Genomic DNA, 13,142 nt, shown 5'->3' with positions numbered 1-13,142 from the left:
TACTATTTAGGAGTAAAAGAAGAGTTAAGATAAAAGGAAATGCTATCCTGATATTAGATGAAATGAGTGAGTTATACTAAGAAAACCAATACATTGGCTAGTAATAGTGGCTTTTAATTTCCATGAGAGGTAAATCATAGCACATATTTCATTAGAACTATAATTTACAATTGCTTAGCTTTACATGAGTAAACAGGGAGAGCATAGTTTTGCACACCATTTGTGGACAGAACTGATTAAATAAATAGACAACAAATAGAGCAAAATCGTGTAGCCTTTCTCTTGTTGCCTCCTTTGTCTGCAACAGCACAGTACAGCCTGTCTTATACACCATGACAAAGAAACAGAGGAAAGTTCTCACCAAAAATGCAGTAGCCTTCAGTTACAAGGTCATTTGATTTTTGCTTCTCAAGATGTGCTCCTTGGAAAATATGTCTGCAGTTTAGCATGGCACCAGCAAAACAGAGTCCAGGGACGAAATTAAAATTTTTAAAAATAAAAACTTTTTATATCTGTGTAGCTATATATGTAGCTGTGAAAAACTGCTAAATGTGTTCAAGAAACATCTTGATGTAAATTAACCTAAAGTTCCTCTATGAATATTATCAATTATTCATGACATAAATTATGCAACAGGCCTGACAGGAGATTCTTGATAGAATATGCAGAATGAAATATGTGTGCATATATATGTGCATGCACATTCATGCATATATATCTGTGCATAGACACACACAAATATAAATTCATATGTACATATCCATGCATATACCTATACAATATTGTTTCATATATATATGCATATACACATATGCATATCCGTGCACACACACAAACATTGTTGAGGCAAGGTGATAGTGTGAAAGAGCCCTGAACTTTGGGTTTGGGACCTGAACTTTATCCACTTTGTATGAGTCACTCATTCTGCTCTCAAGGCCTGCATTGCCTTGATGGATTGGATCAATGTCCATTTTAATTGTAATTCATTCACTCTGTATTCCCAGCTTATGTTCTACAACTCTTGGTACAGATAGAATGAACAAGGGTTACCAAGCTTCGGGGCTTATAGGTGTTCGTTTGGAGAAGTCAGAAAAAGCATTCCCCTCAACTCACTTAGAGCCCATTCACACTTCAGATCTTCTCTTGTCAACGGTTCAGGGACCCGTAACTCTTTTACATCTCCTTCATTGGGTTTTCCTAAATGTTAGCAAATAATCCCAGTTTTGTGGTGTGTGTTGAGTTTCTATTTAAAGGCCCACCAGAAGATAGTTGTCAGTTCACTTTATTTGAGCAGAACTCGAAGACTAAACAGCTGATTATTTTAAGATGTGTAAATGTGTCAAAAGTTAGTTGGTTGGGAACATTATGTTTTTGTTTGTGTTATTGCTCTGTACATGTTAGCAGAAGTAGGTCCATTTGGAATTTTCCAATAGAAGTCTGTCTCCCTTCTTACTGTTCAATCTATGAGTGAATACCTCCATTTATTTGTTATCTTTATTTCACAGTTTTGGTAATTAGGATTACTTTTTAAGATATTAGCTAACATTTATTAAAGCCTTACTATATCGGAGCACTAAAATTATATTATTTAATTATGTTCCATTTTTGTAACTAGCCTATTAAGAAAACTTAGGCCTAGAGATGTTAAGTAACTTGTCCAAGGTCACACAGCTAATATGTGCCAAAGCTGAGATTTGAATTCAAGCACTCTGACTCTGTAGCCCGTACTGTTAGCCAATGTACCTTTTGCTTCCAAGTTGAACTATTTGTCAGTAGGACTATGAGAGATAGGGAGTTCTAGCTCAAACACATATCATACCTTCAAATAAAAAGCCATTTTTTGATATTATATTTCCACACGCACTGGAACGTCTTGATAAATATGGTATCTAGCTGTATGACCTTGCACAAACTTATTAATTCTCTCTGCTTCCATATCTTCAGTTTTAAAATGGTAATAAATAATAGTTGTTTACATCATAGAGTTGCTATAAGAGTTAACTAAGACAGTTGAAATAACATACTTAATACCTTGTCTAGCATAGAAGTAGTGCTCTATTAAGATAAGTTAATATTTGTAAGAGTGGTATCTTAAGGAAAGAATTTAAATTTTAGCACTAGAGAAGACTGAGTTTAAATCCTAGATTTGCCATGTATGGATTTTATTTACTTTTCTATTCTTGCCGGTATATATTTTTTGATATATATATGGAGAGAGAGAAAAACAGAGGGAGAGAGAGACTCCATTGTTTGGACTCCCTTCACTCTCACTTGAAATTGGGGAATCCAGTTAATCTGCACAAAATATCAGTACAAACTTGTTGATCAGAGTAACATATTTAAGAGAGTAAAATAGGTAACAACCGAAATGCTCAATGATAGGGTATTGTTTAAGTGAATAATAATACACCTAGCTGATGGAATGCTATGGGAAGCATTAAAGTCATGTTTCAGGGGAGTATTTAAATTATGTGGAAAAAATATTCTCAGTGGGGTTTTAAGTGAAGAAAGAAGGTTACAGGGCAGATTGTGTATCATAATCTCAAATTGAAAAAACTATAAATAGACATGACTAAATATGTTACAGTAGGTAAAACTCAGAATAAAATACTAGTGTTGATTATTTCTATAAGGAACCATCATGGGCAATCTTTATTTTCTATGGCTTTACCTGCGTGTTTATGTACCTTTATACAAATTTCATGTAAAGATAGATTTTTTTATACAACTAGAACTACTATTACTACTAATAATTAATAAATACTTTTCATGTGATAAAATGTATCTCATTGTTTCTGGGAAAATGTCTAATCATCCTCCTTCAGATCTAGCCCTTGAATTCTGCTCCAGTCAGATAAACCTCCACACAAGCAAACATGTATAATATTGTCATCACTCCCATCTGCTTCTCCTTTTCTGTCTGCCAAGCCACATGCTTCTGCTGAAGACTAAGCCGGTTTTCCAAAGTAGCTTCTTCCTCCATCTCAGATCATTGCTAACACTTGATCCTCCATTTTCCAAATTTTCATTTCCAATACCAGTGTTTGATTTTTCTATCTTATGCATTTAAATGTACCTGCGCTTCCACCATTTTCTTTCAGGAAAGGACGACATCTTACTTTCATTTGTCTCTCTCTCAGGGGTGCTTTGAGTTTCACAATCTCCCCCTTATTGCTTAAATTTAATGCTGCCATCAGGCAACAAGGAATCTATCACCCAGGGCAGAGAATGGGAATTAATGGACGTTTGTAGTCCAAAATTCAACGCAGCCCCACAGTGTGTCTATTTGCAGCTGAATCATTCCCTTTCCTTGTTGCTTTGTGTAGTGTGTTGGGCATACATTAAAAGGGATCAGGCAGGTTTCCGATCTCAGCTCGTGCCACTTCCTCAAGGATTCTCCCCATTCTCCAGCTGTCAGGTTTCTTTGTTAAAAGTTCCTACAAACGTAGGTAGCCCCTTTCTTCAGAGTTGCCTCAGTTTGTAATTATCCACTTGGTTTGTGTGATCATGTGGCTATTTGCTATCTTTCCCTCTAAAGGACAAACCCCATAAAATCAGTAAACATTAAAAAAAAAAAAGTATCAGGTAGAAAACATGATGGTTTGGCAACTTTATGCACTCTTTTTTGCATGTTAAACGTAAGAATTTCAGCTCCTCAAGCACCAGCAACTAGGTAGAGGTGGAGAAGCAGTGTGGCTGAGGCCTCTGCATATGGACTCAGGCAAATCAGCTCAGAGACTTTGAGCATGTTCTGTACTCTCTTTGATTTTTAAATTCTTCGTCTGTAAGATCGAGATGATACATTCTTTAAAGTATCTTTTTGAAGACTAAATGAAATAAGATTTTAAAATGCTTACCTCAGTCTGGCACAAAGTGGCACCATTAGTTGTTAACTATTGCAGAAGGCTGAAAAATGGACGCCACCCCCCCAAAACAAAAGACATGTCCATGATCTAATTTCATGCACAACAGCCTTGGAACCTGTGAATATGGCCTTACATGGCGAAAGAATGGAGCAAAACACATGGTTAAGTTAAGGACCTTAAGAAGAGGGGCTTATCCTGGATTATTTAGGTGAGTCCTAAATGCAGTCCATTTGTACTTTCTTTAAAGAGAGTGGAAGAGGGTGTTGGAGATAAACAGAGAGAGGAGAAGACGTACCCACAGGAGAAAGCAACATGTAAGATGGGTGGCGGCTGCCCCCATTGTACGGATCTAAGCTGAGGAACACAAGGTTTGGCAGCAGTGGCAGAAGCTGGGAGACGGGCATGGAAATGACTGTACCACAGAGCGTCTGAGGGAACACAGTCCTGCCAATGCCTTCATTATGGACTTTGGCCACTAGACCAAATATTCTTGAGAGACTATATTTCTACTGTTTTAAGCCACCAAGCTTGTGATCATTTATTATAGCAGACAATGAAGCAAAATTACCTCTGTTTTACCTCTGCAGTTCTCAGGGAGTGGGACAGGGGTTAATCCAGGGCAAGCATATATTCTTATTGATGATATATCCTTCTGCCCTTACAAAATCTTCCACATTATAATTCAGTTTTGGAGATACTGTGTGTGCTCATAAGTACTTGTTGACTTGAATGAATGTCCCCAAAATTGCAAATAGGGGTCATGGCCCTCTCCAAAAAAGACCAAAGGTCACATTTCTGAAAAGCCACCCTCTTCTTCCCCTCCTTTGCCTCCCTCTCTCTTTTTAAACACTGGTTTGAAATAAACTCGACTCTAAAATCAAGTTTACAAAACCCAAATGGATTGGTGGCTCATCAGTAGCAAAAACAAACAAACAACACCACACTCAGAAACATACGTTTCCATAGAACACACAAGTTAAAGATGAGGTTTCCCTGAAATCATTCTAGGAACTTGTTAAATCAAAAACTGCTTAAACACGTCATTTAGGGGAAGGTTGGACCCAGCCCCTCAAAACACATTTTAGGTTATCCAAGGCATGAACAAATTCTCTGTTTGGCTTGGTTAGACTTGGTTCAGAATTTCTGTAAACCCCTTCTTAGTAGCAGAGTGTTGACTGACGCGCTGCCGTACACCAGAGGAAAGGAGAAAACCCTGTCAAAACCCACAAGGAATCTTTTTCTTGTTTTTGATCCTATCAAACCCTGCTGAATCCTTCATCTCTCACAGAAGCAGTCTTCTTTGTTCTCACAGCTATGAAGTGAAGGGGAGGGAGGGAGCAGCAGTTCACTCTCAGCCAGAAGCAAAAGCAGTTTCTTGAGACAATCAAGGGAGTTGGGTCTTCTCTGCCCACCTGGTGAAGCATTGTGTCCGGGACTGCTCCACCCCAGGTGTGTCACCTTCATCCAGCCCTGTGCCAAGGCCTAGAACACGCCTTACCGGGTAACCCATAACAAGCAGTGAGGATGACGGAAATCCAGGACAAGTTGGTTTATGAGATCCAGTTAGGAAATCTAAATATCGCGTCCAAGCCGTGACTAAGCCAAGACTTAAAAACCTCAGCATGAGTTAGAAAGAAGGGTGTGAATGGTAAAGCTGGTAACTGGCCAGGTATAAAGAGAGTTGCAATGGGAGTAGTCAACACACTAACAGCTAATACTTTAAAGACGATTAAACACAGTGTAGAGAAAACTTGACTCTTTATTAACATTGTGGATTGGGGTTGCTAGTTCCGGGTTAGGAACCATAGAAGATGATGTTTTATTGTGGAGGAGATGCTGCCACATTTTGAGCAACTCTCCATATCAGGATCAGCATTAGATCTTTTATAATCATTATCTCCAACCCTTACAACTTTCCTTTAAGATGAAACCAGATGTAGAAATCGTGACTGAGAAAGATGAAGACATGCTTCAAATCATACAGCTCATAACTGCTGCAGCTGATATATCAACTCAGCCCCACCATCTTTCCATTAGCTGTACTGCTCTGTACTCAAGCTCTTAAAAACCTACATTCGCCAAAAGCTACCACCTTCTCCTTAATATCATAAGTAGGATAATAATGAGACTTGTTGCCAGCATTCTTTTCTATGTATATACATGGGGTAAAACAATAAAGCAATTCCATTAAGCAAGATTGTATCCAATATTTTAAGAGAACTTCTCTGAGCACCTATTATCTCTTATCACTGCCTTCAATTTTTCAAGGAGGATTATTGGTTCTGTTTGCTAAAGATCTGAAGAAAAATAAACCTTATGAATTGAAGGTGCTTTATCAACTTTTTGAGAACCTGCAATGTGCTTTAGTCTTTGCTGGGAAACTGTGAGAGTCACAAAAGGAATAAATAAATTATTAAAGTCCCCGCCCTCAAGGAGCTTATAATCAAGAGGGAAATAGTAGATTATTTCATGAAATAATCAGAAAATACAACCTAAAAATCATTTCAGGACATATACCTCATTCTAATCCTGCCTTCTATTTCTTAGAACACAAATAGTCACCATCTGGAGAGTAAATGTGGACTTTTTCTCATCCTATAACTGACCCCTTGGGTTTATGCCCACTCCTTCTACTTTAGCTGCTCCAGTAGTATCTCATCTCCGTTAAGTGTCTGGCACTTGGGAACCCATTACCTCATGAGGAAATTTCGTGAATCAAGTATTGACAGTTAAGGTAAGTTGAAAGGATACATTTCAAAATGAACATGGTACAAGATTTGCAGGATGTGTCTTTCAGAAGACTGAAAGACAAAGGAGCTGCAGGTTTTTGAGAAGGTGTGACCAGGCTAATGTCATTCATTCATTCATTCATTCAGAACATAAGTAACATAAAGGCAAATCCATTGATTCATGAGCTCCCTCCTCCCCACTTCTCTTGCCAACTAAATAGAATCCTGTCCTTGGCTTTCTCATTTCCACCTTCTTCTGTTCCCTGTATAGTTCCTGGACTTTTGCAAAATACAGATAATGAATGGAGAGGCAACATTAGAGAGCAGGAAGGAGGGACAATGGTGGGAAAGAACAGTTTGCAGGGAAGTTGGGGATGAGGAGTTGAGAAAGAAATGGAAATTGTGGGAGGATGAAACATTAGGAGAAAAGGATTTTATAAAATGTTAATTTGATTTTTTTAATTGACTAACACTTCTCTTCTCTGAGAAAGGCAAGTTAAAGAATATGCTAAAGACTTTGCTGCTTCTGTCTTCCAGGCTGGCTTAATTTGATTAAGATACTATTCAGAAACTATAGCACGTGGTTCCAGCTTGCACTAAGGTTGAATTTGTTTAGCACCTGATATGTGTGGGCACTGGGCTAGGCACTGAGTATATAATAGGTAACAAGACTGACCTAGTCCCCAGTACCCAAAGAGCTTACATCCCAATGAAAAGGCAATGTCATAGATATTATCACAATAGGTGGATGATAATTTACGAAGATACATGGTACTTTTTTAATCTACAGGTATAATTTATTCCTCAGAACGATCCTGTGAGGCTAGTGTTATCAGTCCCACCTGATGGTGAAAAAACTGAGCCCAGAGAGACTGGGTTATGTTCAAAGACACATATAATCAATAGTAGAGCTGAGATTCAGAATATAAGTTTGTCTGACTCCCAAGGCTTTCCCTTTGGCAGAGCAAGATATTTAATGGATAAAAGATAGAAAAGAATTGAAAGCTTGGGACTAACCTTTGGGAGATGCCAAAAGTCAAGAGTTGGAATAGGAAAGGCACATGGACTAAGTAAGATAGGATGTTAGGGAGATGCAGGATGAGATAATGCAAGATGGTATAATATTTCTGAAAGCCAAAGAATGCCAACTGACGATATCAAATAATAGGAAGAAATTAAGTACAGTATGGTCAAGAGCCCATTATATTTGGCAATGCTGATACTATAGACAATAGATTTCAAGAAGATACTGGAGGGCCCCAAAGAAAGGACCCTACAAAGGTAAGGTGTTTTGAGAAAAAGGTATGCCATATAGACTTGTTACTTAGTTAAAACAAGTAGGATGTTGCCAGGATAATCACTAAAGTGGACAGACATTTCTACACAATAAAGTAATAAGTCTTCTTGATAAATATTTGCAGAGGAAAGGAAGCATCAGTTGGGGTGGAGATATTTCAATAATTTCATCTGGAAACCCAACTCCAGGAGATGCCATTCATTTTCAGTTTTGCATGGAGTGTCAGGGCATGCCATGTCCAGAGATCACAAGGTGAGTGGTGCCCTCTAGCATTGTGCAGTGGAGCAGCACTGAAACTATGTTGTCATGGGAACAGTGTCCTGTACAAGCCAGCATAACAAAGTAGGAAAACCACAGCCCCAGCATTTAAGAATGTCACCTTGTGTCCTTACATAATTCATTTAATTCTCTGGGCCTCTGTGTATGTGAAATTGAGGGATCGGACCAAGAAAAGTTCATGATAATCCTTCTAAGCATTAATCCGCCTTTGTGTTTACAAACCTCTTTTCACAAATACAAGTTCATTTTGTATTAATAAAATGTATGATGAAATGTTATCATATTAATCTTAGTACTAAACAGTCTTTTTCTCCAAATGAAAAAACCAAAGTTTAGCAAATTTCACCAATTTGTCCCTGATCATACTAGTAACTAAATGTGGTAGGTTGAATTATGTTCCATCAAAAACACATTCTTGGTCTTAGCCTGTGTTTCTGGAGTGTAATCCCATTGTAAATGGGATTGCTTGAAGGTGTTGTTTTAATTAGGATGTGGCCCACCTGAAGAAGAGTGTTCTTTAGTCTAATTAATTACTGGAGTCCATTATAGGTAGAAGAAGTTCAGAGCTGGAAGCCAGAAATCAACAGGAACCTGGAGAGAAAGGAGAGGACATCACCATGTGATAGGAAAGCCAAGGAACCCAAGGATTGCCAGACAGACAGATCTGTACTGACCCCAGGAGGAGGCAAGCCTCCCAGCCTCCTAAACCAAGACACAATGCATTCCTGTTGGTTAAGCTGACCCATAGTGTGGTATTTGTGATCACAGCCTAGCAAAACTATGACACCAAAATAAAAATTCCTAACATCAAACCCTGTGTAGAAGGCAATGGTAGTGGAAAGTAAAAGAATGATTGGGGGTATGGTGATAGTCTTCATATGACCTGATTGCTGGTTCCTTCTAAGAACATTTCTGTTACCTAACAGAGAGAAATTGTCATCCACTCATTAACCATGAGAGCTTTTTAAAGGCCAATGAGTTATTGCTACCTAAATGTCTGCAAGCAAAATTTGTAATTAGATTTCTGGTGTCCCAGCACCTACAAAGATTTGATAATAATTATATAACCAGTGAACGCACTAAGGCTACTATAAAAGCCTTAGGAAAAGTATCAAGGCAATTTATTTATTTATTTATTTATTTATTTTATTTTTTTTTTTTTTAGGGAGGAAGGGAAGGAAAGACAGAGAGAAGGAAGGAAGGATGGAAGGAAGGAAGGGAGGAAGAAAGGGAAACATCTTTAAACATTTTCTTGTTTTATTATATTTTGTTTGTTTGTTTGTTTTTTTACATGGGCTGGGGCCGGGAATCGAACCGAGGTCCTCCGGCATGGCAGGCAAGCACTCTTGCCCGCTGAGCCACCGCGGCCCGCCCTCAAGGCAATTTAAATAGGAAAAAAAATGCCTTTCAGTATAGGTTTTACTTTTCTCCCAATAAATCCACTTGCCTTATGATAGCTCAGCATATGAGTGATTAAATTTGCAAGCCATAGTAAATGGAGGCTAATTACTTGTAGAAGTAAGCAATCTTATTTAGTTGGGAGAGCATACACACAGCCACCATACCTTAGTTTACATTGCTTCTTGACTCTTTAACATCTGTGGGTTTTCTAACAAGTGATTTTGCCTCTATGTGGCTTGATTTCCTCAGCTGTGAATTGGAGGCAATTCTCTCTCAGACAACTGTGGTGATTAAGTGGGATGTGTGTGAAGTGCATGGTGGAATATGGTGGTTTCTGAATTAAGAATAGTCATTTTTATTAATACTAAAAGTTATACAAGGAGATCTTTATGCTGTATATTCATCTATTACATCTTAAGTGATGTTTAATTTAAAACATTACACTTTGATATTTATTACAATTAGGGCATATTTCCCACGTGACTTTGTATAATGCTGACTAAGTGTTATATATCGCAGCTTATTCTTGTAAAAATTAGATTAATACTATTGATTATATGGAGACAAGTTTATTAAAATTTGGTGATTGACTTGATTGTGTCAATTTGTGTTTAGAGACCTGTGGTCAATAAATTAGATTTGCTGTTTCTTCTCTTTCACTGTGAGTTTTATGGGTTTTGATCAATAATTCGAAAACAACTTTCCCTTTAACACACGTGCACTCAACATGTATAACACTGAATGACACGGGTGTTAATAAAACTTTCTTGGCTTTCCAAGCTGTGATTTTATTTAAAAATGAACGGATATGAATGCCATCTCACTTGCCAGGTATAATTTAATCATGTTATATATTATTGTTATTGGAAATTAGGCATTCGAGTGGGAATGTTTGGGGCTTAAATCCTGGCTTTTCTATTCATTTGTTGAGTGCCTCTCCCAGCTTCAGTCTGCTCGTTGGTCGATAATAAAACCTATCTCATAACTTTTTTTTAAAGACTAAATGAAATAATATTTTTATTTATAAGATTAGGACAGTATTTGGTCTGTATTAAGGTCTCAATAATTGTTACTTTTATTATGGTTTATTATTGTTTGTTTTGTCCAGCGATCTTGAGATACCTAGCAAATGTTTTTAGAAAATTTCTGATAAGGTTCCTCCAGTTTAAAATGTTTCTGTTCTTGATTATCAGTTTTTACATTAGAGGGTGTTTTTAGAGTAAAGAAAATAGTCATTTTCAGTTTGTTCTTTTGAGGTTAGAACACTGAAAACAGTAACAATAAGCAAAGCCACACTAATATGATAAATTCAGAAAAAGTAGTGTCACATTCTTTAAAACTTTCTATTGAAGTAAAATAATTGTAGCAAATTGTCATAAAGATATTGGTAAAGCCATCAGGCAGGGAAAAAAACGCACAAAAATGAATCCTTTGCATAATAATCGATTCCCTAATTAATAGGAAAAAGCAACATGTTTCCGAGAGCAGAAAGAGGAGGTCTACAATGTTGTTGACACAACTCAGGTCCGCAGCTTTGGGGTTTCAAAATACTTCTCTTGTTTCCCTGGCAGAGATCGGAATGATGTGAGGCAAGACTACATTGAAATTATGAAATCAGATTTTTCCATATAAACGCGAGGAATGTGCAGAGGGCGAGTAAGGAGAGGCCAGTTCCAATCGCACAGAGCCTCTCTCTGAGCACTAGCTTCAACTAACAAGAAGTGAAAGTACAGGAAGTCATTTACCCAGTACAATGACAATTGCACTGAAAGGGAACTTGTTTTCAGTGGCTCATGCCAAGTGGTGCTGAGGAATAAATCGAATCTATAATACTAGCAAATTGGTAAATGCCAAACAAACACTAAATGGACTGAAAACAAACTGGAAGCCAGCTATCAAGATGTAGTCAAGAACCACTGAGAAGGCTGGGAAAAAATCAGATCACGAATCAAGCACAACCTGAAATTACATCTCTTTAGTTGATGTAAACTGACAGTTTATTTTTTTTATTTGTAAAGCAATGTATTTCCACCTTGAAAATGCAGAAAATGTAAAAGCCTTGTGATATTAAGCACGTAAGCCTTCTTAAGCCTCAGTTTACTTATCTGTAGAATAACAATGCCTTCTCAGTGTTTTGAAAAACACTTAAACAAGCCTAACAATATATGCTTAACAATGGCAACTATATGTAATAATCGAGTACTCAAAACTGGTAGATTGAATATTAAAATATTATAGTTTAAGATTTTCTTTAAAATTTTTTTTTCATTGTATGGATAAAGTCAGGTTTTAGAGTTCAGGTCAGATTTATTCATTTTCATATCCTGCTTCTCCCATTTTTATCATAAGTACTTTCCAAATAAATGAAATCATTTCATAAATATCATATTGAATTGTTGTATAATATTCCATCCCAAGAATTTATCAACCTTTCATGTAATCATCTCCTATTGATAGAAGTTTAGATTGCTTCCTTTCTATCTATCTACTGTCTATCTCTCATAAATACAGCTACATGAAGATTTGGCCATCAAATTTTCATTGATGATTCTTTTTCTACCCTGAAAGTAGTCCCCTACTTCCTCTTTATTTACCTTCATCAGTTCTACTTTATCCAGACCTCATGACCACAGAGATTTAGACATTTTATTGGGGGGAAGGGGGAGTGGTGGCATGATGGATTTGTTTTTGGGTCGTTTCTCTAAAAGTCATTTGACCTTACTGGCTGTAATTTTTTGCCTGTCTAAGGAGAGACCAGATGGTCTTTAGGTCACTTCCAAGTCTAACATTCTACTATTTTATGTCTTGAAATTTTTCTATAAGGGAACATGTTTATGAACAGATTATTTGCTTTCAAGAACTAAACCCTCTCAGCACTGCCCATGATTGACATGACTAAATGCCAGTAACTTGACCATGTGGTCTTCTGAGTGTCATTCATCCCCCTTACCCCAATAAAATGCCCTGCTGACCCCTTGGGACACCTACTCTACCTTGCCATTCTGTAATCACATTGCTTTTTATTTTTATTATTTTTTTAAACCAAGCCCCTTCTTGTCAATTCAAGCCTTTTCACATCTCTTTCCTCTGCCTGGCATCATTTACCCCCAACTTTTACATGCCTACCTCCATTTTCCTCCTTCAGTGGCAGGGAAAATATCAACTCTTCAGGGAACCCTTCCCTGCCAAAAGCATGTGAAGTAACCATTCCCCTCTCAGTCTATATCTTAGACCCTTATTGATTCACTCATTTATTGACGGATTATCAGAGTTTGAGTTCATTCATTCATTCTTTTATTTTTCATTTTTTGTTCTTTCTTCCACTAGAATGTAAGCTCCATGAGGACAGGGCCTATCACTGTTTCCTTCACCATTATATCATGTGTCATTTTCTTACAGGCTGATACATTTTTCATACTCAATAATATATATGTAAATGTATGTTTAATACATAAAGAAATATCTATTGATGAGATTTCAGAAATTCTGCAAGCAAACCAACAGACAGAAAACGAATAAAAACCTATCTCGGCCTTGTACAAGCCTGAAAAATGTAAGAAATATCAGGAG

This window comes from Tamandua tetradactyla, chromosome 15 (genome assembly GCF_023851605.1).
Source record: "Tamandua tetradactyla isolate mTamTet1 chromosome 15, mTamTet1.pri, whole genome shotgun sequence".
NCBI lineage: Eukaryota > Metazoa > Chordata > Mammalia > Pilosa > Myrmecophagidae > Tamandua > Tamandua tetradactyla.
The sequence above is the reverse complement of the archived record's forward strand: the minus strand, read 5'-3'. Positions refer to the sequence as shown.